This window comes from Ambystoma mexicanum, chromosome 11, assembly GCF_040938575.1.
Source record: "Ambystoma mexicanum isolate Mex_15411 chromosome 11, UKY_AmexF1_1, whole genome shotgun sequence".
In the NCBI taxonomy this organism is placed as follows: domain Eukaryota; kingdom Metazoa; phylum Chordata; class Amphibia; order Caudata; family Ambystomatidae; genus Ambystoma; species Ambystoma mexicanum.
In genome coordinates, this window is record NC_090934.1 from 1,254,920,450 (window position 1) to 1,254,947,385 (window position 26,936).

The window sequence follows — 26,936 nt, forward strand, 5'->3', positions numbered from 1 at the left end:
GGCTACCCTCGGCCTCCTCTTCTCCTTCCCTCATCTCTGACTGTCTTTCTGCTATCCAGGAATGGTGTGCCGCCAACGACCTCTGCCTGAATGCCAGTAAGACTGAGATTCTACTCATCGGCACTCCCACTCCCTCCTTCCCTGCTGCTCTCTGGCCGGCCTCTCTGGGCCCTCTTCCTACTCCTACCTGCAAGGCAAAAAACCTTGGGGTCATCTTCGACTCCACACTCTCCTTCTCTCCTCACATATCTGACGTATCTAAGAAGTCACACTACCAGCTACACCTCCTCAGAGGTATCCTTCCTTTCCTCTCCTTCCCCCAGAAGCTCACTGTCTCTAGAGCCCTGGTTCTCTCTAAGCTGGACTACTGTAACAGCCTCTATCTTAATCTGCCCGCCTCTACTCTCCGCCCTTTGCAACTCGTCCAGAACAGGACTGCAAGACTTGTCCTTGGCCTCAAGCCCAGGGACCGTATCTCTCCAGGACTGAAATCACTACACTGGCTCCCAGTGACTGCGAGGATCAAGTTCAAAACCCTCTGCATTGTCCACAAGGCCGTCTGGGGCCTTGGGCCAAAATACCTTCAACTCTCTCTTCCGAAATATCTTCCTTCTCGAGCTCTTCGCTCATCCGCCTCCAACTCCCTCAGGGTCAGCCGCTTCTCCAAACAACAAGTTGGGGGCAGATCTCTTTCCACTGCAGGGGCCTCCCTCTGGAACAGCCTTCCTACCTCCCTGAAACTTGAGGAGAACCACCTCCGGTTCCGGAAGCACCTCAAAACCTTCCTCTTTGCCTCCGCTTTCTCTCCCCCTCTCCCCTGCTAATACTACTGAAACTGCACTGAATCTGCAACTGGGCCATTCACCGTTCTCGGCCCAGCCACTCTCCCCTGCACGCTAATACTACTGAAACTGCACTGAATCTGCAACTGGGCCATTCACCGTTCTCGGCCCAGCCACTCTCCCCTGCACTGCCTCCACGGCAACCCCTGCACTACGGGACTGTGTCTGTATCCATACAGCCCCCCTTCCCAGCACTTGTCTGCACTTACCTCGCACTTGCCACCAGCTGGCCCTTGTTATTTATCCTGTATGCTGTATGCTTATAACCCTGTACTGCACTTTCCCCTCTCCCTTTCCCCCATGCACTTTTCCCTTCCCCTCTACCCTTGCACTTGCGCGATCTGAATGACACCTGGCCTAGTAAGATCGTTGTCTGTCTCCCCTTGACCCCCCCCTTGCCTCGTCGCGCCTTGAAACACTTGTGTATAGGCGCGTTACAAATGCCTTATCATATCATACACACCAATGAACCCACCAGAAGACTCTTTGCTCCTTTTATTCACCGCTGCCACCCCCACGCTCAAACTCACTACATCGGGATAGACCAGGTCCTGCCCCAATGAAGCGAGAACTAACTTGCTACACAATCCACCCAGACCGATAGTGATAAGACACCAGGACCCATAGAACGCACACACATACCAGACAACCAGAAGCTCACTCACACTTCATTCACACAAGGGCCACTACAACTGGAGGAATTCCTATCCAAGTACCCATACACTGATCCCAGCTTGGCAGCCGTTCCAAACTGAGCCATCAGCAGTCAAGTCTCAACCCAACACACTACGAACGACAACCTCTGGCACTTAAATGTAAAAGTCAAATTTGCCCTAAAATCATAGGAAAGTACCACAAAAACGCCACTCCCAGCAAATCAAATTACCAAAAGAAAACCCTATCCAAGTTTTCTCCCAGCTTGGGCGGCACATACCACTAGGTAACCTTGGGGTCAACCTACCACGAAATACACTTATCGGACACCAAGAAATGAGGGCATCCCCACCACTCTCGTTCCGCGAACAGAATGCAGGCAACGTCCTGCCAAACACCCATTCCTAAAACCGTTACCTCAAATACGTGCTACTACACTTAGACATGAACCTGACATGCCCCCACAACACAAATGGGTTACCACCAACCCATGCTAATACTCGCAGGCATGTACCCACATGCCCAAACATCGTCAATGGGTTGCCTACAACCCATCCCAAGACATCACATGCCTTTACACCATCAAAGGGTTCCCTACAACACATGCAAAGGCACAACTAAACATGCAGCTCACTGCATTCATGCTCTCACACCATCAATGGGTACCCACAACCCATGCAACAGCATCCAACACTACTTTTCAGTGCGCTGCAACAGTATCTAACACATGGTACTTCTGATTTGGTGAGCACGGGGTTGATGCGCTATATCAATTGATTCTATATGAAACTTTAACCAGTATCTCCAAAGCCACACTTGCCAGTTTTACAGTAGGATCATTAAATTTCAAGTCACGACATCCACAATAGACCTGGACTGCAGTGCAAGTCATTCCCCCTCTGATGTTCTGGTGTAGATATTTTGCAGATTAGCGTGGATCAGAGTTTGATGCAAGGATAGTACCCAAAAACCGCACAATCAAGATTTCTGGCGGTGGGTCTTGGGGCAGACGGCAAGCACACACACAGCAGACATAAATAAAATTCACCTTGATACATTGACCATGCCACGCTATTCTGGGTAGCTCCTTGAGAAATTAAATGTACATGCCTCCCAGAACCTTTAGCCAGCCCCTTAGGGTAATGAGCAGAATTCCCAGTTAACTCTCTCCACCCCCCAATCCTGACACTGGCTAGTTGCCCATCATTGTTGGACACTGTGGTGTGGAACTATGAGAGCTGGGAGATGTCTGCAGAGGGCGGTGGTAGAGGTGTGGGAAGGAGGACCTGTTGTGCTTTGAAATGCTTTAATGTGCCTCTTGTAAAACAAGAGGTGATGGCTCGAAGGTTTAGAATTCGTCTTAACCTCTGGCATTGCTCTGGGCAACCCTCCACCCCATCATTCTTCGCCTGCCAAGCCATTAAAGGAAAAACCATATGCAAAGCATGCTTGTCCCACCCCAAAAGGGGCAGTCTAGCCTGAACTGCTTGATCACATCCCTTCTGCACCAGACCAAAAGCATCCCCAAACATGTTTTGACCTTGTTGGGCCTCATCAGTGAGGAGTAGATTGGGTCTCTAGGCTCAGCAGGCACGGTACCCACGTCTGGGCATTCCCGCCCCACTCGGGGTGACCACAGCGAAACAAGAGGTGATGGCTAGAAGGCCTCTTCATGCCATGGAAAACAACCTTTTGACTTGCCACATGTGGCTGAATTGTTTCACTCGCTAACATGCTGACCATTCTACTACAGACTAGCCACTCTCGCTGCCGGTGAATCCAAGTAGTACCCCCCCCCCCCTCCCCTGAACACGCCAACGCCATCTGAACCCTAAACTTGCCAAGAACTTGTCCTACAGCTCTCCAACAACACTATCCTTGTCTGCTTCTAGGGCAAACCTAATTAGTAGTAAAGCAAGCAGAAGATATACACTTGAGGGTACGGGGAGGTTGTACCAGTATTGACGCGTGGCCTAATTGCTCTCTCAAAATTTTGCCTAAAAAAAATACCAGCATGCCGAACACAAGGTTTTCCAATCTGCAGTCAACCCTTCAAGTTTTGCTTCTTGCCTCTCCACGCAAGAACGCCCCTCTTACAGGACCCAACACACTTGACTTGACCAGACTGATTTGTCTTTATAATATTTTTGTGCTACTATAATTACAGAGGCAAAGCGCGATTCGCCAGTACCAATCCATCTTTGATTATAGGGGTGAGTTGTTGGTGTTAAATACTTTTTTTATGTCACGTTTCTTTATTGAACCTTTTATTTGGACATTTGTTATTTTGGTAGCGGTATACCTTTTTCATTTTATGCCAATTTGACCTTTTGATTACGATCATTGCTGTTCTAGTAGTAGTGTGGGGCCGAGTGGGAGTTTAGAAACCCCTACTCATCCATGTACTCCTCCAGGGCAGTAGTAATTTTGTCGTACTGTGTTAACATATAAATAAAAAGGAATGCTCGGAATGCTCATCACATTTGCAAAGTGAGACCATTTGGCTATAACTTGGAATTATCTTGGTGCGGAGCGACACAGCACGGGAGCCGTAAGTCTTGAAAACCACTGCACAGCCTATTCACATCAGCCTTGCCCCGCCCCCTGTTGACCAGGGGCACTTGGGGAGGGTACCAATTCGCCCAGGGCGCTGCTGCCCCAAAGGTCGGCCCTGCCAGCCAACATCAGTGAAACATGGTTCACACAAATGCTGACACACTAGACTGGTGTTCTAGCCTGTTGGGTTTCTGCTCTGCACGAATCTCGCCCACACCCCATATCCCCGTGGGGCGCATGCCAACCGTATTCTCACTGAAGAGGCGTGCAATCACTAAAATTAATGCGTGACCTTTGCGCAAATGATCTCCTATTGCGCACTTTTCGGGTCTTGCTATAAATCGGTTTAAATACCTGGGAATGGATGATGGATCGTGAATCGGAAAACATGCTAAGGTTTTTTTGTAGCTCTTCACAAACGATTGTAGGTTCTTGGTGCTCAAGGTCTGGCCAATCTTGCAGAGTGGTGGCGGTGTGAGGAGTTAGCCAGATAAGTGATGTGTGTGCAGTTGCCCCGTAGGGATGCTGCTTCTTTTGAAAATAATAAAGCGTGGTCGTCTAATGCTTGCTTTCTGTCGTGTCGTCACAATCCACGGGCGTGTCATAAAACTAGTCTACATCGGCTGGAGAACTGAGCAGCTCTGCAGCCTCCCCTGGAAGACGGGCGTGAGATGGGCGAGGGGGGGGGGGGGGATGGCTGATGAGAGGCTGTTCTTTTACACTGCAAGCCAGCCATTTGTGCAGTGGACATGAGTTCCGAACACCACACAGCGTGCTTCCAACTTCATGTCTGTAAGTAAACCAAGCCGATTCGGAGCTTCCAAGTAGCCGCTTCTGTTCACCTTCTCTGCTATCTAATCAAGTTATTTGAGATGAAATACATTGTTGAGAGCAAAGCTTCAAACTCAAACGTGACGAGAACAATTTGTTCAGTACCAAATCCCCGTTCTTCTTGAACCTTTTTACTTCCTTTTACGCCCTCCGCTCTAGAAGAGATTTCGGTCATGCACCCCAAACCAATCCCCGCAGAGCTACGTCTTTGGAATCATTGCATTCGTTTGTAATGTAATGTTCCGGATTCTTAATATTCCGAACTTGCTGTGGAGGTGAGGGGCGGTTAGAACCAGGGTATCGGCAAAAAACCATCGGCTAAAGTTTTACCCACGGGTCTCCTTTGTGCGCACAGCAGCAACCGTGAGGCAGTTGATTGAAGCAGTACACCCACACGTGTTTACACGATTTGTTCTAGAAGCTTTTGCAATTTTAAGTAGTTGATTGAGGCTTTGGTTTTAGGAGCATTTTGAATGTATATCATCTTTTTTTACTGAGAAGATGAAAAAGATGGCTGACAACTGCCGTGGCCAGCCATTATGTCCTAGTTCTTACAGATGTCTTCAACCTCCTCCTAACTTAGCTTTGGTGCTCGTGTAGCAGGCACCACTCTGTTGACCACAACCAGAGTTAATGATTCTTCGTGAAGCGATTACTAAACATGGGGCTCGCCGCCCCTCGACCTCCCTCCCCCACACCCCCTCCCCCCCAATTGGCAACAGTTAAGAGAAGCTGGACTCCTTTGGCGAGCCCCTTTTTTCCTGTGCACTAATGCTATTCACGCCAGAGAAAGCCAGGGCATCTAGAATAAGTGAAGTGGGACTCTGAGGATGCAGGCAGGGTGGAAATGAGGAAAGCGCAGTGGCAAAAAGCAGTGACCAAGTACCTAGAGCACACACTGTGCAGACAACTAGGATTCTTGGGATTGCCGCCACCTATCAGAAATTACTGCCTACGTTCCCAGTATCCTGCTTGACTGGTCAGCACCCAACATGCTGCTCCTGATGTTATTATAGTTTTATGGGCTGAGGGAGGGGTATTTATTGAGGGATAATGGCCAGAAGTTTCGAATGGATGCTTAGCTCATGCGATAATGACCCCTCCCATGGTCTATAAGGCTGCTAGCCTATAGTGGCAATAAGATTGACTACATTTTTAACTTTGACAGAGTGGAGGTCAATAATGAGTTCGATGTGCTAGGTAATAGTAACAAACACTGCAGCTGTGAGGAAGCTCCATTTCCTTCCAGGTTCGCGTCACTGCTTGCTGCAAATACGAAATCCAGCTGACTTTGTGTAGCTGATTGACAAATTACTTTATATATGCATGATTTAAATGCTATCCTCCACTAGTCAGTGTTCCGTTACTGTAAAGAAAAAGGTCCTCCTTGAGTTCTTGACTGAAAGATAAGGGCGGGGATGAAGGAAGTCCTTGGAGTGCTGCAATTCTTGAAGCTGTTGAAAATAGATTTAGCCCCAACCGTCCTTCCCCTCCAACCCCTCAAAGTTAACATAGTGGTGGTCCTGGTCTTTCATGAATTTGGATTTTCAAGTAACTCCTTTATTGTGGCAATTTTTATTTTCTTTTTCTTGATCGAAGCTAGCAATCTGGGTTAGGCAGTGCCACCAATGAACGTGCTTAACAGTGCTTCAACCAGAAGGCTTGGACCGGGTGAACTCTGGGTCCTACGGAACTGCACATACTTTGTAAAAATGAGCAGTGCATTGTGGCACTCGTAGCTCAAATCTATGCACACGTGTGAGCCAGCTAAGCCTACCAGTCTGCCAAATTTCAACCTAATGCAAGTCTTCCACCAGATCTACAAATAATTCTGCTTCTTTATATTTTCTCACACTGAAATTGTTTTTTTTTTAAGTTCGGATATTACTCTGATGTATCGTGGGTTTTGAACCTTCATGCTTTCACTCGCTGTAAAGTTCTGCCTTTTTGGATAAGGCACACTATAAAAATGCATTAAATACCCATTTTTCATGAAAACCTAATGCATTTTCTCTAATTTGAAAGCCTCTGACGTTGGTTTTTCAGGCACTTGGTCATGTTAATCTAGTGCCACGCAACAGTGGAAAGCGAGGATTCAAGTCAGCCGGGGGGATCTTATGGGCATAGTGTGGCAGTGGACGAAGACCCTGCACTGTATGATAGCGAAACTACTTCCCTCCCAACTTGACTACTCAAGCAATTTGTAAAGCTACCAGTTCTGGCTGTGAAGAGGGAAGCTTCTTTGGCTGTTCATTCTCCTCCCAAGTCCCAGGTGGAGTCCAATGTTCTTGCATAACGACTTCTCCCCACTTCCTCCCCTGTGCGCAATGGTTTCTGTGTACATGGTCTGTTGATCGCCACATCCCCTAGATCTGTGACATAGCTTTGGCTCATTCTGCTTGGTGCTAAAGTTATGAGTAGCGTCAATAGGTGGTGTAAAAGTGGCACTTATGAGCATTGGATTACTGTCTCAAAATGTCTACACCACTCTGTAGTCTAAACAAAAATATTTACTGCACCATGTAGTGCTAAAGTGCCACCTACAATCCTTAATTGAAGTGTAGTATCTTACTGACAACAAGTTCATCTAAATGCACATTTTTCTTTCTGCTTGTGATTGCTTTGCCACACCCTGGATCTGGTTGGGGCCAACCGCAGATTTTGCGCATCTTCAATCCCCAGCAGCCATTGCATGTGTAGACCCTTGGAGTTGGTGAGAGCAGATTACTTCCACAAGGTATCCTTAAGGGCTTCATCGCAATGCAGGATGACCCATTTGAGAGAAATTTGTGGCATGCAGCTTTTACAGTTCCTTCCTCCAATGCCCTCAAACTGTTTCCGCATAGAACCAACTTTGCTCACAGTAAGGCACCACAAACGCATTCAGGACTTCCTGCTTTTACTGCAGAGAATACTTACAATCGGTCTCTGAATTGTGCTGCTACGGCCTCTAACTGAACACACAAAGCATTATAGCTGCGTGCCCCTCCTTCTCTCTGCGTGACTGCCCCGCACAAAACCAAAGGTAATCTTCACTTTTCATTTCTCTCATTGTACCAAGCTCACTACTTCAGGTTTTCGTGTTGCACAATGTGTTTATCCCTCATTACAGCTGTGTATACATGTTTTCATTCTTTAAAAAAGTTCCTGTTGAACAGAAAATCAGCTTAAATTCCCTTTACGTGACAGTAATAGACCGTGTTGAGACGATTAACAGGCTGACACTGTCAATTTGATTTGAAAACGTCCACCATCCGTTTCGTTCCAGCATTTTTGCCCTGCTAAAATTCTCTTGTGCATTTCACCCCAGTTAGAGAGGCCCTTTTAAAGGTTAGCATATTACTGGCCTCTGAATTGCCATCATCCAAATAACATACTGCAATATTTCATTCAGACAAGGGATCTGGTTCCTACATCACAGCATACTTTTGGCCGATCATGGGACTGCCTTTCCTAATTAAGAATGGCGACGTGGCTGTTGCCCATCAATTAACCAATCCCATCAAATCTGCCAATATAGTGGATGATCAACAGGCATCATTCAGAGAGGCTACAGCATGCGGATGCCGGTGCGTTATCCATGGGGGATGACCTCAGGAGGGTGTATGAAGATGGTGGATGTGTCAGGGTATTGGTATAGTTGGATCTTTTAGACAAAGTAGACAGCATCATTTCGTTCGGCTGCCTTGATCAATTTGGTGTTTACAACTCTGAGCTGTCCTGGCTCTGAAATTTCCTACATGGAGCATCTCAATCAGTGGCCTTGTACACAATTGCATCCTCTTCTGTAGTAGTAGTAAACTGTGGTACGGGCAACTAAACTAATGTGCCCAAGATCAGTTTTAGTCAACTGTGGTGAACCAGGATTAGAAGCCACATGTGTTGGTTCCACAGTTTGTTCACAAAACCACATCCCTGCTCTTTTGCCTTTTAATTCTATACTGGTGTCATTTTTAGTTTAAGAAATCCCACATTTAGCAGATAAACAAACCGGTGGAGACGAAGATCAAGAAATGTGCCCAAGATTACTTGTGATAATTAGTCAAGTGCCGCAAAGTCTCCTGGAAGGGTAGTGGGGGGGGGAGGGGGAATACATGCATTGGTTTCTTTACACTGATTGGCACAGGTCTGCATTTCACCAGCACCCTCCTCCCGATAGAGTAATTGGTGACAAACTATTAAGGCACTTTAAGGTAGAGCAATACGGGATGAAACACTATATTAACTACCAAATGATTACACAATTTTTGTCATGCGTGGAAGCTGGTATTGGAATTCGGATCTTCTGGTTCTGAAGTTTGCAACTTTTCCACGAGACCCTTTTAACCCTTGCCCTGTTCACTTATCCTCTTTGCTTCCTCTTTTTCTTCTCTGTCCTGTGCCGAGTGATCCATCACATAGTGTGAGGATGGTGGTCATGTGTATGTGTAAGGATGGCAGGTAGGTCCATTTCTCGGCAGCTTGTATGCTAGATGAATGCAATGGGATATTCGGGATGGACGTGTTGGTGCTTGAAATTAAGATTTGTTGAGCAGGAGCTAAAACCAGTTGGTTGAGTGGGTGGCGTGAATAGATGTGCAAGTGGGACTGTTGATGGTTGTGGAGATGTGCCTGTGAAGTAGTGAGGAGGATCGAGTTTGGAGCTGTGGCACTTTCTGGGGTTTTTGGATGGTGGGACTTTAGATATGAGTAGGGATCTGCTTTTGAGGGGAGGGCTGTAAATGTACAGACTGGTGGTAGGGATTGGTTGCACACACTAGCAATGCTCTGTCTGAACTGTCTGTGATATTCTGGGTAATACTTTATGAAACCATTAGGTCAAATCTTTGTGCTTTATCAATATTGCACTCAGCCAACATTAATTATTAATGTACGTAGGGTTTTAAGTCTGCTGCCAATTCATGAGTAGTGCAAATCCCCCACCTTGACATCACTATTGCAAGCTCGTGGGATGGGTGTTATTGCTGCGGTCTCCTCAGGTCAATGTTGCTCATACTTTGCCCTACCATCTTTGCTAATTACTTGATTGTGTCAGAATTGCAAATTCCAATTGACGACCCTTTCTCCTTATTCTGTTAGTTGGCCTTGGTTACTACTAACCCTGTCTGATGCCATTATTTATCTGTAAGGGGTACCGATGTGGGTCGAATTGTCCAATGCAGCCACAAATGAACTTCACATGCAGAGTTTGCATCCAAATTTAAAAATGATCTTGGTGCAGTAATCCCCTTAAACTACTTCACAATGATCCATGGTTTGTGGAAGTTTTCTTGTTGGTGGAAGACTTTGCAGGTCTGAGCAGTAGCAGTAATATTGTTGCAAATACCTGTAGTAGTAATAATAGCAATCATGGTATCCACAGTAGTACTATTACAAGTAAAGGTAGAAGTACCACTGCCATTAGTTGCAGTAGCGCCAATGCTGGAAGCAACTGTATTAGCACATCTAGTATTCGTAGGCCTACTGCTATTTTATGTGCACTAGAAATAGTATACATTTGCTATCAATTATACTAGTCTTTTTTTTATTTTATTGGCCATTTGTATGGTGTCTATACACAGGTGTTTTCAGTCGACAAAGTAGTGCTTTTATCAGTGGTACCTCTACTACTGCATCTTTTGGTGGAAGTAATGTTAACACTACTGCTAATAGTACCAATACTACTACTTCAAAATCCATTATTCCTAGTTGTAGCAATAGTAGTTACTTCTGATGCTGTAGTGGGGATTCTGCAGCTAACAGTAGTAATGGTAATAATGGAGTGGTAGTTCTACTAGCTCCACCACGGTTTGTTGTAATTCTAGCAGCAATGCTCTTGCTACTGAAAACTACTACTGGTAGCAGCAGTCTTACTGCTACTGGTGGTACTAATAACGTATTGTGTGAGATAACCTCAGTACTAATAGTATGGAAGGATTAGCAGGGAAGTATTTTCTTTCGTGAAAAGTAAATGAAGAATTTTTCTTTGCACATGCAGGTGTACTTCGTTGCAGTAGTTTGATAGTGAGTTTCATAGCTTTCTTCGGCTTTTTTTAAAATATGGAATTTCTTTGGGCTGTGAAGACTTTTGTTGGTTTGAATTGATAAAACTTTAATCATGCTGGAAAGTGATGTTTTGGATTAGTTCAGGAAAGCGAGATCTAGTTGTAGATATGTGGCTAGTGAGGGACATGAGACACCCCTTTGTACATGTCATCGCACTCTCCACAACCTGTGATCACGCATAATGGCATCCATACTGATCTACCTAGCATCAGTGTGCAGCATGGTGACACACCAGGGTCAGTTTGCCAGAATCACAAGCCTCCACTATGGCCTTCTTGAGACAGCAAAATTGAGTTAACTGAACCTCCTCTTTCAAATGGATTGTGTCCTCCCACGTATTCCTTATCTTTAATATTTCCATATCCAGCTTGCTGGTTAGGATTTTTTTTTTCCAGTAGGGGGTGCTGCGCGTCGATGACAATCGATGTCCCTCGATCCTCTGTCTCGATGTTTGCCATCAGTGGCATAAATATTTGCGCACAGCGGCTATTCAGTTCCGTCTTTCTGCGCTTTATGAGCTTCGGGAACTTGACGCTCGGTTCTGTGAAGAGAACAAATTCTTCGAGTTTCTGTCAAGAAAACGTTTGATTCCTCGATACGAGATGGCCTCTTTGGCTCCATCTGCACCCCGATCCGGCTTCAAAAAGTGTCCAGATTGTGGGGCAAAGATGTCCTTGACAGACCCCCCCCCCCCATAGGGTCGGTCTATGGTGCCTCTGGCCAGAGTATCCCTGTTCGGAGTGCGAAGAGTGCCTATTGATGACTGCAAAAGGCTTAAGGGAGTGCAGAGGAAAGCTGGAGAGAGGTAGGCCCAAAAATCCATTACCCCTACCAAATTTACCTCAGTCGAGACTGCTGTCTCCTTGACGAAAAAAACTCCAGATCTAGATCTCGGAGCGGATAGCATCACTCATCAGCTTCGAAGCACCGCAAAAAAAGGAATCCCAGATCACCTTCGACATCATTCTCCAGCTCACCGGAGAGTAACGTGCCCTACCAAAAATGGCTCCCTGTCTCAGTGGGAGGAATTTTGTAAAAAAAAATGATGTTTGAGAACACAGCCTTGCCCCCCTTCGAGACATGTAAAGGCGATACCCCAGGAGAAAAATTTGGTAGAGACAAAAGCCGTGAGTCATCAACCTCTGCAAGACCTACTCCACGGAGCGTGACAAACCCTCAAGTCGAGTCAAAGCCTCTTCGTGCAACGCGTCAGCACTATCGACTCGCAAATCGACGCAGAGAACTGCATCATCGACGCCTTCGGCACCTCCGTTGAAAGCAAGATCTTTGCCTCGTGCGTCGACCCTGTCAACGCCGACCACTGCAATCCCCTCGACGTCTTCGTCGAAGCTGTTGTCGATTTCTATTGACGTCATTGAGGCCAATCTCAAATCCATCGAGGCCACTGACGTCTACATAGACTGTGACAAGTTTAACTCCTCCTGTAATGACTGCTATAGCTCCTTCCTTATTGGAAAAGAGCTACAGCTCTACCACACTTTGATTATTTCAGAGCTTTGTCCTCAATTTATGAGGGAGAGGATTCAGATACAGAAAGACCCTTTGATCTAGAATGGGTTAGACCTCACATTCCAGAAGAACTAATTCCAGAAGAGGTCCGATTGAAAGATTTGCAGGAAGCAAGCGGAATAGATGCCTCCCCAGAGATAGATTTGAGCAAACCTGAACCAGGGGAACATGCTGAGAGTAATTATAGGTCACTCATGAACAGGGTCATGGAATATATGGGGTGGTTTCGGCCTGCACCTGTATATGAACAAGATGACTTCACGGACATACTTGATAGAGGACCACAAGAAGATCCTATAGTACCCTTTCACAAGGCTTTACAGAAAAGTGTCCAGCAATTGGGAAACACCAGAGGTTATTCCTGCAGTCAGTAAGAAACTGTCAGCAAAATATAGAGCTTCATGTGCAGACCCTCCATACTTGTCTTAACATCCAACCCCAGAAAGCTTGGTTGTTCAAGCTGCAACTTCGTCAGGAAGACAAACTGCATATCCCGCAGGATCGTGACGATAAAAAGGTTGATGCTATGGCTAAGAAAGTTTTTTTCTCGGCATGGCGCTAAAGTCTGCAAACTCCACATGCATGCTGGCAAGATTTAGCCACACCCTTTGGGATTGTGCTTCAATGACGGTTGACCGTCTCCTAGAAGGGGGGGAACGAGACGGTTTCTTGAATATTATCAAGGACGGGAAGGATGCGATGTGTGAATCCCTCCAAACCGGTCTCGACTCTGACCGCATCAACAGAGCCATGGTGGCTAGCACCACAATCCGCAGATTCACGTGGTTGCAGAAATCTGGATTTGCTCTTGATGTGCAATCCAGACTTCTGAATATGCCCTTTTACGGGACTCATCTCTTTGGTAAAAAAAAAAGTTTGGAGAAGTTGCAAACTTCCGAAGCGGCGGCCAAATCCCTTGGAGCTGTAATTAGACCAACTCCAAACCGCCCTACAGGTATGCTCTGGAGGGGTAGGTTCTTTCTCTATTACTCAGCATTCGGAAAAGGCAGAGGACCGCCAGCTCAAAAGTCTGCACCTGCAGGTGCTGCTTTACCCTCAGCATCTGCTTCAGCCGCCCCAAAACCCCTCTGAGGTGTTGCATCAGTAGGAGACAGGTTAATTCAACATCTGACCGAATGGCAGGCTATCAATTCAGATGCTTGGGCATTGGAAACAGTTGCCCAAGGTTATTGCCTGCCTTTCCCACACACTCCAGAGTCATCCACCGGGGGAATAACTCTTTGATGTTTCCAGACCTGCTCCTTGTGCAGGAAATGTTGGACCTTCTAGAGAAAGGTGCTATAGAATGGTACCTGCGGCGGAGAGGAACAAGGGTTGGTACTACCCATATTTTCTAATTCCGAAAAAGGACGGAGGAATGAGACCCATCTTGGACTTGAGAGAATTGAACAAGTTCCTAAGGAAACACCAGTTCAAGATGGTTACACTTTCTCAGGTCCTTCAGGCCCTCTAAATCAAGGATTGGTTGGTATCTCTGGACCTTCAGGATGCTTACTTTCAGAGGCACAGAAAGTACATGAGGTTCACCAGTGGCAGCTCTCGCCATCAGTTTCAGGTTCTGCCATTTGGGCTAACCTCCGCCCGAGGGTCTTCACCAAGCTAATGGCGTTTGTGGCAGCGAGTCTCCGGAGAGGCGGATTCACATCTACCCCTACCTGGACGATTGGTTGATCAGAGCAAGTTCCCTGGAACAAGCTCAGAATTATTTAGATATTGTTTGCCACTCCCTCCACAGGCTGGGCTTCTCCCTCAACTCCAAGAAGTCCCATATGATGCAATCTCAAAAACTGCCGTTTATTGGAGCAATCCTGGACACATCTCTGGGGAAAAGCCTTGTCACCAGAAGTGAGAGCTCAAGACATTCTTCAGATGGTGACAAAGTTCCAAAATGCCAAATATCTTCCAACTTTCGACTTTCTGAGGTTGCTCGGCCTGATGGAATCCTGCATCTTTATGGTGCCTCAGGCCTGCATGAGAATGAGATCCCTCCAGTGGGCTCTCGGGACCCAGTCCTCACAATTCTCGGGAAAGATGTCGGATCTCCTTCAAATACCAGACAGAGTTGCTCTGGACCTTCAATGGTGGGCTTCTCGAGAAAACATCTTGACGGGAGAACCCTTTTTGCAACCATGGCCTGAGATAACGGTAGTGGTGGAAAACTCACTCGCATGCTGGGGAGACCATACCAAGGATTTGACCATCAGCAGTTGTTTTTCTCCATCGGAGTCCAAACTACACATCAACCTTTTAGACCTGAGGGCAATTAGGCTAGCGCTGAAGGCCTTTTTGCCCTCTCTACGGGGAAAAGAATGTCCTGATGACGGACAACACAGCCATGCACTACCTCAACAAAAGAGGTGGGTGTAGGGTCACTACCACTGTGCAGGGAGGCAATGCAGCTCTGGTTTTGGGCAATACATGAAGGAATCTGTCAGCAGTCCACCTAGCCGGAGAGATGAACACGGCGACGGACGCTTTGAGCAGGCAGAGCACAGTATCCCATGAGTGGGAACTAGCTTAGTAAGCCCTGCATGAGATCTTTGCTCTTTGGGGAACCCCTCAAGTGGTTCTGTTCGCAACGAATGCCAAAAGGCTTTCCGGACTGTACTGCTCAAGGGAATTTCCCCCGAGAGGAGCTCTAGAGGATGAGTTTGTGGTGGACTGGGAATATCCACTCCTTTACGCACTTCCTCCAGTCCCATCACTTCTCATGTAATAAGGAGGTTGAGAAGGTTCAGGAAAACCATGATCCTAATTGTCCCGGGTTGGGCCAGGATAACGTAGTAACCGGACCTTCTAGACAAGTCAATCTGTCCTCCGATTTGTCTTTCACAAAAGATCTTCTCTCGCGAGAGGAGGGTCAGGTTCTCCCATCTGGATACCAGGACACTCAGCCTTCATGCATGGTTTCTGAAAGGCTGAGGTACAAAGATTGGAACCTCCTGGACAACATAATGGAGGTGTTTTCGGCTAGAAGGCCAGCAACCAAATGACTATACTGCTGCTGTTGGAACAAGTTCTGCAGCTGGTGTAGAGATAAAAATCTTTTTCATGCAATACATTGACTGTTTTAACTTTCCTTTTACTACTAGCAAATTTAGGACTCCAGATCGGCACAATTAAGGGTTACCTGGCAGCGCTGTCCATTTTTAAACGAACACACTGCTGAGGAGCCCTCATACATTTCTTTTTGAACACTTTTTTTTAATTAGTGGTCCAGAAGATACATAACACAGTTACAGCTTTAACTTACAACTAGAAATAAACATGACAAAGTAGAAAATCGGTACAGATATCATACATCTCATCAAGGTGGTACATTTACATAGCTTCATCTTCATCGGAGATCATATCCCACAAAAACATTCTGAAGGGCCCCCAAATATCTTTAGGTCTGCTAGCCGATGGGTGGGTGAGGATAAACTGTTCTTCAGCCTCATTTACATATGTCAATTCCCAGCGGAACTGCTTTACAGTGGGTGGCGCAGCATTTTTCCATTGTTGTAGAATACATTTTTTGGCAACTGCGCACGAGACATTAAATAGTCTTCTGTTTTTTTCAGAGCACTTGCCTATATCTTCGAATAAATATTTCTGTGGGGTCCATGCCGAGGGGATTTGTGTAATTTCCTCAAGGATATCCGCCACCTCCCTCCAGAAGGCAGCCACCACCGGACAGCCCCAGTACATGTGGAATGAACCAGCCTGATCCGCCTTGCATTTGGGACATTTGCCTGGACTATCTGGAACAAACTTTGCTATTTTGGCCGGGGTGTAGTGCAATCTGTTTATAATTTTTAATTGTATTAGGCGTAGCCCAGCGTTCAGGCTTGGTAAGGCAACGGTACCTTTCCCAGGTCTTATCGTCTATAGGGATTTGAAGATCATTTTCCCATTTACCTTTGATCAGGTTGGTCGAGGGTGTGTGTGCCTGTATTCCAGTGTACAGACTGGACACCCCCAATCGGTCGCCAGCCGTTATCATCTGCACACATGGGTGCGTAGGGGGTTCATCAGGGAAAGACGCCCAGCACCTCTGGAAGGCCGATCTCATACGATAGTATTGCAGTGTGCTAAGTGGGCCCCTGCCAAGCACCCCCATGATCAGCTGAAGGGTCGCAAACTTCCCATCTATAAACATATCCCCCAGTCTCATCTCTCCACTGGGATCCCAGGCCTCACGTAGGCTGGCGTTGTGTGTTGGTGGCATGTTAGGGTAGTTCCAGAGGGAAACCTCGGGATTATACGGGGCCAGTACTCCCAGTCTTTTAAATATAGCTTTCCATGCGCCAGTTGTACAGCTCACCAGGTTGAAGTTGCATGAGTCCCGGTAGTGTGCATCAAAGATTACGGACTGTATGTTTGTGGGGGAAGTGGTGAGCTCCTCTACCTCCACATATGGGCGGGGGGGCCTAGTCTTTGGAATACCAATATTTCGAGAACTGGGCATGGGAAACATAATACAGTTCACAGTTAGGTGCTGCTAAGCCGCCTGTGGAGTACGGTTCAGTTAGTTTTTCCCACCCTACTCTTGGAGTCTTCCCATTCCAAAGAAAGGTCGTTGCCATAGACCTAAGTTTATTAAAGAAGGGTCTTCTCGGCCATATCGGGATGTTCACGAATAGGTATAATAGCTTGGGCAGGACTATCATTTTTAGGACTGCTATCCTACCATGCAAAGACATCAGCAGGCGGTCCCATAACAGCAATTTAGTCTTCAAGGCCTGTAGTGTGGCATCGTAGTTGTCTGTGTACAGCGTGTGTTTCCCGCGTGAGACAATTATCCCCAGATATTGGATGGATTCCCCAGACCACTTCAGACCACACATGGAGCCGGGGCAGCCGGCTGACGGTGTGAGGGGGAAAACCTCCGACTTGTCTCTGTTTATGGAGTACCCCGAGTGTGCGGTGAACTCTTGAATCTCAGCCATAATAGGTTTTAAGTTGTTTTCTGGTTCACGGATATATAAAAGCGGGTTGTCCGCGTATAGCGAGATAAGCTGAGTAGCCCCTTTAAGGTTGATGCCCTTGTTAGAGAGTCACAGTCGGACCGCTATAGCCATTGGCTCTATTGTCAAGGCAAATAGTATGGGCAAGAATGGGCAGCCTTGCCTGGTGCCCCTTCCCAATAAAAACAAATCCGAAATTGACTGGTTGGTCAATACCCGTGCCCCAGGTTCCGTGTAGAGGAATTCCACGTATCTAATGAAGTTAGGGCCAACACCAAATGCCTCCAGCACTGCCAGCAAGTAGGCCCACGACACATAATCGAAGGCCTTTTCTGCGTCTAATGATACGGCTACAGCGTTTCTGCCCGGGTCTATTTGGGCCATAATACCAAAGAGCCTACGAAGGTTAAGAGCCGTAGATCTAGTGGGGATAAACCCATTCTGGTCAGGGTGTACAAGTGTAGGAACTGCCGGCAGAAGCCTACTGGCCAGTACTTTTGCAAATATCTTGGCATCTGTGTTGAGAAGAGATAGTGGCCTATATGACATGTCCTGGGGCGGGCGGCGTGGTTTAGGGAGAACACTCATCAGGGCCTCTCTCATGGACGGGGGCAGTATTTTACATTGGAGGGATTCCTCCCAAACCCGCAATAACAATGGAACGAGTGCCGCACTAAACTCCTTGTAAAACTCAGCACCCAGGACGTCTAGTCCTGGGGCTTTATTGGATGCCAAGTCCTTAATCGCCTCAGAAAGCTCGTCAGTAGTGAGAGGTTGGTCCATTGCCAGGCGGGTCTCTTCAGGGAGTTTCGCATTGTCAGCGTCTCCAAGTATGCCCTGATTTCCGTGATCGTCTTAGTGTCTCTATTGCTATACAGCTGTTGATAAAATTTAGCAAACTCAATATTGATCTCACTCTCATTCAGTACAACCTCTCCGCCAGACGTTTGTATACTAGTAATTCGATTGGGGTGCCTGTCCTGTTTTAGTAATTTAGACAGTGTCCTCCCCGCTTTACCTTCACCATATTTACGGGCTTGGACATTACTGTACTTCCCTCGCAGCTAGTCTGCCAAATTCCTGGAGATGTTGTATTCCAGCTAGTATGGCCTTATGTGTACGAGCGTACTCGTCAAGTTTCCCCAGTTCGCCCTCAGTTTGGGTCAGGTCAGCCCTAACCCCTTTCAGGAGACCCACAGATTTGGATAGCAGCGTCCCCCTAGCCCAGACCTTAAAGGATTCCCATACCGTGGAACATCTATCAACTGAGCCCATATTAATTTCGAGGAACTCTGCAATTTCGGTGTGTAGCCCCTCCACCACCCCAGGGTCACTCAGCAACCCCCGGGCATCCTCCATCTTCTGGGAGATCTAGGGCAGTTTGAATTACAACCTCAAGTGTTATCGGGGAGTGGTCAGATAGTGTACGGGGCAGTATCTCACACAACTTTGTTACAGCAAGCATAGCGGGGGAAGCAAACCAATAATCAATTCTGGACTCGGAATCGTGAACCGAAGAGTAGTATGTGTAGGCCTTTCCTTTCGGATGCATCACTCGCCAGGCGCCATCGAGGGAGAGCTGGGAAAGGATATGTCGTAAAGTTAGAACAGCCCTACTTGGTGCTCTAACGACCGTGCTGGATCTGTCCAGTTAAGGGTCCATAGCGATGTTGAATGCATCACCCTTGACTATAGTAGGAATATCAATGGAAGATAGCAATTGGTATATATTAGTATAAAAGGCGGGGTCATCAATGTTCGGGCCATATGTGTTTACCAGTAGCAGCCGCTGTCCTGCAGTCGAGCCCCACACCAGAGCATATCTACCAAGGGGATTTAACTTATGGCCATCGGGGCGAAATCCCAGATTTGGATGTATGAGCGTGGCGACACCCCTCGACTGAGATGAGTAGTGTGTACAAAACCTGGATTTGACTCAGCCGGGAAGTATGCACTCATTACTAGTATGAACAGTATGCGTTTCTTGCAGCATAACAATTTGAGCGCCATGCCTGACAATATAATTTCCAAACTTCTTAGGGCCTCATTACGACCCTGGCGGTAAGGGGTTAGCGCCAGCGTTAGCTGCGCCGACCCCTTACCGCCAATTACGGGGTCCCTTAGCGCCATGGCGCTTTTAACACCTGCTTTTAGCGGGTGTTAAAATCCATGGCGCTAAGGGACCATGGAGTTAATTACGCCACCGTAATTTACGGTGGCGTAATTAACGCCTTCCCCACTCCCATTATGCCCTATGGGGCAAAAATGGGAATGGGGAAGGGTAAATGGGGATTGGGGACTTACCGCCCCGCCGACCTCGGAATGGGGCGGTAAGTCCGCCAACCACCATGGCGTAAACGTAGTTTACGCCATGGTGGTAAAGTCACGGCCCAGGCGGTAACTTACCGCCTGGGTCGTAATGAGGCCCTAAGTCTTCAACCGATTTATTCAGTCCCCTTACATTCCATGACAACAGTTTAACCCTTAATACGTGGTCTAAGTCTTACGTAGAAATGTTCGAATAGCATCTCCAACCTCTTGGATGTATCTTTCAAATAACATGGATTGTGTCAGAATCTCACAGACCACTTGTTTAACCAATAACCTATAACCAGTTCCCCCGATAGCCCTCCCAGAGCAAGGTGCCATAACGTAGGGGGCCTTCCCCAATTCAAACCATGGGATATTGCATTAACACCCCAATCCAAACTCCCTATCCCGCCCACCAGCCTCATCGTCGCCCCCAACTTGACGATGTCTGTCCCTCAATTTATGGAATATTCCCAGGGTAGTCATGTTGCCTCACATGACTGCCATCCCCGGCTCACATCCACCACCAAACACAGAAGATGGCCATCTTTTGTATCAATTTACCAGGGACCCTGAAGTAAGGCCCATACCAGTTGCAACCAGATAGAGTGCGCAAATCTTAGTCTGCCGGCCGGCGTCTATTCGGCGCAGGTCGTTCCCCCTCCCCTCCTCTTGGAGGGAGGGGAATAGAGGACTCTATATAAGACGGGGCTTCAGACGGGTTTTCAAAAAAGTGTGCTCTTTCTACATGCTGAATTCTCATTTTGGCCAGGAACATCAAGGCGTACGTGATCTGTTGTGCTCTAAGGAGTTTCTTGACCGGTTCATAAGAGTGTCTGTTTGCCTGGACAGAAGCAGAGATATCTGGGTATATATGTATACGGTTCCCCTCATATTGCAGTGTACCGGCCTCCCGTGCCAATCGAAGGATTGTATCCCTGTCTCTGTAATGCAGGAGGCGGGCAATTATTGTACGTGGCGGGGCTCCTGGTTTGGTTACCAGTGCTAGAGTACGATGCGCCCTCTCCACCAGGAAATGCTCAGAGCAATTCGGGCCCGAATAATGTTTTGAAAAGTTCTTCCACATGTTTCTCCATTTGGCCCCTGCCGAAGGATTCCACCACTCCGACCACGCGGACATTGTTCCTCCTTGACCTGGATTCGAGGTCCTCACATTTGCTTGTAGTTTGTTCATCGTGTCTTTGATGTAGGATATATCTCGACTGTGGTGAGCAATAGTATCTTCATACACTTATCCTGCTCTCAGTCTCTGTGACACGTGCACTCTCCTTGTCTATTCTGGCTCTCAAGGAGCCGATGGTGGCAACTATTTCATCCAGCTTAGTGTTCACTGCAAGGAATCCGTTTTGTATTAGTGTGGTCAATTTATCTTCTCTATCCATCCCGTCTTGCTTACCTTGAGCACCCTCATCCGGATGTGTGTCCACCATCACAGCGTGACTAGCCGTGTTGGTAAACTTGTCCATAGGTAGGGCCCTTCTTCCTGCCAGCGGGGGTTTTGGATGCCCTGTTTGACTTGCTTGGCTCCCTCATGCCTACACCGAGTCGCGTGTGTATATTGGGTATGTCACAAAAGCTCAGGAGGGTCCAAACCGTGGGCGAGGGCCAGCGTAACTTCAAGCGTCACGGTCAGTATAGGAGAACCACGAGGTTCGGCCAAGCCTGCAGGGTGTATAAAAGGCTGCATAGCAGCGGTATGGCGGCGGCGAGGCACCACTTTAGCCAAAAAATGGCTGAGCTCGCCGAGCTGCCCGTTGTGTCCCAATCGGCTTCATGGAGTGTTTACAGGCCTGAAGAGGTGGGCAGGGATCAGGAAGACCCCAACCCCAAATTAGCAGAGCTCGATGAAATGTCTGCCGGGGGCATCCAGCGTATAAAAGCGCTTCATGTGTTGAAACACGGCAGGGAGCCGTGAGGAGCAGCCTCCGCGGCAAGACTGGCACACCAAGTCCCCCCTCCCAACTCTCGCTGGCCACTTACTTGATTGTCCAGCTCTGCTGCCTGCGGGTCTATGCCTGGGCGGGAGCCACGATACTCCGCGATCAAGGGGAGTCGAGTATCAAGCAGGTCGGCGCCAAGGGCAAGATTAGAGCCGGGGCTTCCACAGGATCGACGGGCACCTCCAACCGCCACCTTGTGAAGAGCGCGGGCCGGATAGCAGGGCTGGGCGCGAGCCGCCAGCATAGACTCCGCCCACTCGCAGCCTGCAGCGCTCAGCAACCACGGCCGCCCGGTAGATTCCCCTGGTGCCGCGCATTGGCACGACCCCGATGCTCGCGCCGGCGGGTTTGTTGATGGCCAGATCTCAGCAGTCCGGTACCGCAGCAGGCTCAGATTTTTACAAGTTCTGGATGAGTTCACCGGCAACCACTACAGCAGGTTTCAGCCCTCTAGACGGCCTATGAACGGATCTTCAAGCGCAGGATCATGTGGTGATGGAGCAGCGGGTTTAGGCGGCCATTTTCTACGTGTGCAACAGCGCCCCCCGAGCCCTCATACTTCAAAATACCTTTTGGTTATTCAATTTTTTAAAGGGTTGACCAATGTTCACCCACCCCCCCCCCCCCCCCCCAACTCCTTTTCAAGTCCCCCTGTGAGACCTAAATTTAGTCTTAACATTTCTAATGGGTACTCTTTCTAACCCCTTCATTTGTGCCCGCTTAGATTCCTTACCTTCAAAACTGTTTTTCTAGTGGCAATAACTTCTGCACGGCGGGTGAACGAGTTACAAGCTTTATCCCTCACACTGTCTTTCATACAGATAAAGTTGTTGTACAGGTGAAGCCACATTTCCTCCCAAAGGTGGTGTCGGAACTTCGTATTACTTAAAAGATAACCGTGCCTTCATTTTGCCCTCCTCTTCATCCGGGGAAAGAGGAAGAAAGGCTTCACAGACTTGACCCACAAGCATGCTTTGAGTCTCTGTATTAGCAGTCTGGCAAAGTTAAGACAAACGGACCAATTATTTGTGGGATACACAGGTCACAAGCTAGGTCTAGCCATCACCAAGCAGACCATTTCAATGTGGATTATTCTAACTATTGAATGTTACAAATTGGCAGGTGGGGACCCTCCAGAACATCTGAGAGCACATTCTGCCAGGGGTATCGCAGCTTTGTCAGCTCTTCAAAGGGGAGTTCCAGTAAAAGACATTTGTGCAGCTGCCACATGGTTGTCTGCACAAACCTTGATTAGATTCTATAGCTTGGATTCCTCCACTAGCCAGGAAACTAAATTTGGAAAGGCAGTATTGCATTATGTGCATACTTAAAAGATACAAATTGTACTGCCTCCTCCTTTATAATTTATTGCTTTGGGTGTCAATCAAAGATCAGGAATACTTGGGAGGGGACAATCCATTTGAAGAACAAGTTAGTTACCCATGGTAACGTTCTTTCGACTGGATGTTCCTCCCACGTATTCCTCATCGCCCCTCCCATCCTTTCCCCGCAGTAAAACTTCCCTTGTAGTTAGTCTGTGCTCCCTCAAGGGTAGTAGCATCCTACACAATACCTAACTCTTCCAAATGGAACTGACCAACGCACGCTGCGGCCAACCATTTATACCATTGATGTCAACATCGAGACAGGCCTTCGAGGGGCATCAACCCGACAATCATTGACGTGCAGCAGGCCTTCGAGGGGCATCAACTCGACAGTCATTGACGTACAGCGCACTCTAGTGGAAAAAAATTCCGAAGCAGCAAGCTGGATATGGAAATATCAAAGATAAGGAATACGTTGGAGGAACATCCAGTTGAAAGAAGGTTACCATGTGTAAGTAACTTGTTCTTCTATCAGGGGCTAGTGGTATCCCGGTGGCTTCTTTTTCTTTTCCGCGGTATGGATTGTTGGGTTTGTAATACAGTCTCCAGGTCTAGGGTATTGGGTCCTCCGACGTATTCCATATCTGACGGGTAATGTCCACAGCTGTGCTGCTTCGAAAAAATTTTCAGCGTCGATGCACCGTCCCCGAGGACCTCCTCCGACGGCCGACGTCACCCGATGTGATAAGTAGGACACACGACGCCCGTAGCCTCAGTTCTGTTAGTTCCGCGAACGTGTTCGCTTCGTGAATCTCGGTACGCCTCGACTCTTTTGAGTTTGTTGTATTCTTCTCGGTTCCTTTGAACCTGTTCGGTTTTTGTGAAAACCTGTTAGTGAAACGATGGCTACCTAGTCTTCCATCCCGCGTCCGGGCTTCAAGAAATGCGGGGACTGTGGGTCCAAGATGTCGGTCACGGACTTGCACGACGCCTGCCTCTGATGCCTCGGGGAGGCCCGCGATACGGATGACTGTCGACTGCCAGTCGCTCACGGCCAAAGCCTTGCGGGAGTGCAAGAAGTTGTTGGTAGGTCGGGTGTCTAAGCCCCGGAAGTCAAGGTCTATGGGTCTTTCGACGGATGACTTGAGAGGAGACTCTCTGCGCCATCGTCGAAGTCCAGTGGGTCTCCTTCCAGGAGTCGGTCTCGCCACTCCTATGCGTCTTTGAGGCATTCCCGGAAGCGCCGGCATCGGTCGGCTTTCTCTTCCGAGGACTCCACCCATCGGCAGGTCGCTTATCCCACCATGTAAGCGACACAGAGGAATGGGCTTCCTTCAGGAAAAAAATGTTGGCGATTCTCGAATCGCAGGGCACCGGTCCGTCCGCGCCTCCGAGTGTGGTCGGTCAGCACCGGTCGAGAGACACCGCCTGTACGCCTTCGGGCTCGGGTGGACGGCAAGGCATGGCTCGCGGGAGAGGTTCCGCTTGGACAAGGGTAGCCGTTCTCGCCATGCCCGTTACAGGTCCTGGTCCTCGACACGCTCGAGACCCGAGATCCTGTGCCGTCTTCGAGGAAGACGTCGACGCCTGTGGCGCCGAGGTCGTCGACAACCTCTCTCGAGGCTCCGCCTCCGAGGGGGTCGTCGACGCTGTCGGCGCCTAGGTCGTCGAGTCACGCTCGGAGCTCCGGCTTCGAGGCCTTTGTCGACGCCGTTGATGCTGGCGGCGCTGCAGCTGACGTCGACGCCGATTCACTCGACGCCGATTCTCTTGGCGCTGACTTGTTCGGCGCCCTCGACGCCTTTCGAGGCGGTGGTGTCGGAGGGGCCCTGTGGTACAGGGTTAGCCCCTAGAAAGGCTCTGGCTAAGGTCAGGCATAGCTTTGGTCCCAAGGTATTCCTCTCACCGCCTGGAGTAATTTCAGAGGGTGATGAAGGCTCTGATGAAGGCTCTGATGAAGGCTCTGATGAAGGCTCTGATGAAGGCTCTGATGAAGGCTCTGATGAAGGCTTGCTTCCGGTTACAGTGCCAGATGAGCTTCTCTCGGGCCATAGCCAATTTGATGACCTGAGGCAGTCACTGCATGATGCCAGTGGACTGGACACCTCTCCGGAGGCGGAGTTTTGTAGGCCGGAGCCTGGCACTCATGCCGATTCTTCGTACCGGCGCCTTATGTCTCGGGTCACCGAGTACTTGGGATGGTCAGCTCCCCCAGGGGAGTTTGTTCAGGATGATCTCACGGACATACTTGATCTTGGTCCCCCCACTGACCCGGTACTGCCGTTTCATATGGCTCTGCAGAGAAGGGCGGCAGCGGCGGCTTGGACTGCTCCGGAGAGTCTCCCGGCAGTGGGCAAGTCTTTGTTGCGAAAATACCGTCCAGCCAGTAGCGACCCCTGCTACTTGTCCAGGCACCCCACTCCAGAGGGTTTGGTGGTGCAGGTGGCTACGGCCCCGGCAAAGCAGGCTTCGTACCCTACCATCCCTCCGGATAGGGACGACCAACGTTTTGATGGCTGGGCAAAGAAAGTGTTTTCTTCTGGGGGTATGGCGCTTCAGGCAGCCAACTCCGTATGTGCCTTGTCTCGTTTCACACACTCTGTGGATCTGTGTTGCATTTGCGGCTGAACGTATTCCCGAAGGGGACGAAAGGGATGGTTTCCTTACTATGGTTCAGGATGGCAAGGATGCCATGTGTGAGGCCGTTCAGTCGGGTTTGGACATGGCAGATTGTGTCAGCCGGTTCATGGCGGCGAGCACCGTAATACGCAGGTTTGCGTGGTTGCGGTAGTCTGGGTTCGCTCCTGATGTGCAGTCCCGGCTCCTCAACATGCCCTTTTGACGGTGAACATCTTTTTGGCAGCAAGGCTGACGAGAGCCTTGAGAGGTTGCAGACCTCCAAAGCTGCAGCAAAGTCGGTGGGCGCTGCAGTTGACAACCTCCGCCTTTTCGTCCTAGGGGACAACAATGGAGGGGAAGTTCCTTTCGCTATTACTCGTCCTTCAGTAAAGGGAGAGGAGCTGTCCGTCAAAGAGGCCACCGTAAGAGTGCCAGAGGTGGAAAACAGGGTACTCGAGGTGCCAAGGCCGCTCGGGCAGTTGCCTCGTTGCCCTCAGGCAACGCCGCAGCCGCTACCACTACCACTCAGTCATGAGGCCAGGTCCCATGGTTCGCAGGTTGGGGGAAGGGTGCTGCAGAATCTTGTAGAGTGGCGTGCCATTACTTCAGATGTGTGGGTTCTGGAAATCATAACCCACGGCTACTGTCTTCCCTTTCGGCAGAGGCTTCACGACAATCCACCTGGGAACGTCTTTGAAGAGTCCGGATCCGCTCCTTGCGCAGGAAATTCAAGCACTGCTGGAGAAAGGCACCATAGAACTGGTGCCTGTAGCGGAGAGTAACAAGGGATGGTATTCCCCTTATTTTTTGATTTCGAAGAAAGACTGGGGATTGAGACCCATCATGGACTTGCGCAGTTTGAACAAACTCCTCAGGAAGGACAAGTTCAAGATGTTTACTCTCTCTCAAGTCCTCCAGGCCCTTCAACTTCAGGACTGGTTGGCGTCTCTCGACCTCAAGGACGCTTACTTCCATGTGCCGATCCATCCGAAGCACAAGTACCTGAGGTTCGCGGTTGGCGACTCGCACTTTCAGTTTCGGGTCCTGCCGTTCGGATTGACCTCCGCCCGAGGGTTTTCACCAAGCTCATGGTGGTGGTGGCAGCGCATCTCAGGAAAGGGGGATTCACGTCTCCCCCTACCTGGACGATTGGTTGATCAGGGGGAGCTCTCCCGAGCAAGTCCTGGATCATCTGTCCGTCATCTGCCACTCCCTTCACAGGCTCGGCTTCTCCCTCAATTTAAAGAAGTCCCATTTGACGCCAACACAGCGGCTCCAGTACATTGGAGCAGT

The 26,936-nt window shown here is 48.7% G+C and overlaps 1 protein-coding gene across 8 annotated transcripts in view; it reads left to right on the forward strand.

The window, feature by feature from the left end:
- Window positions 1-26,936, forward strand: part of CSNK1G1 (casein kinase 1 gamma 1) — a 1,083,432-nt gene that overhangs the window by 392,226 nt on the left and 664,270 nt on the right. The window contains exon 1 of one of the 8 annotated variants that reach the window (XM_069624689.1): window positions 4,686-4,844. The exons of 6 other annotated variants lie outside the window; for them this stretch is intronic. The gene's annotated coding sequence lies outside the window, so the exon portion shown is untranslated. Of the gene's footprint in view, window positions 1-4,685; window positions 4,845-26,936 lie in introns of those variants that run through there. One more of the 8 variants, XM_069624686.1, reaches the window with a different exon arrangement.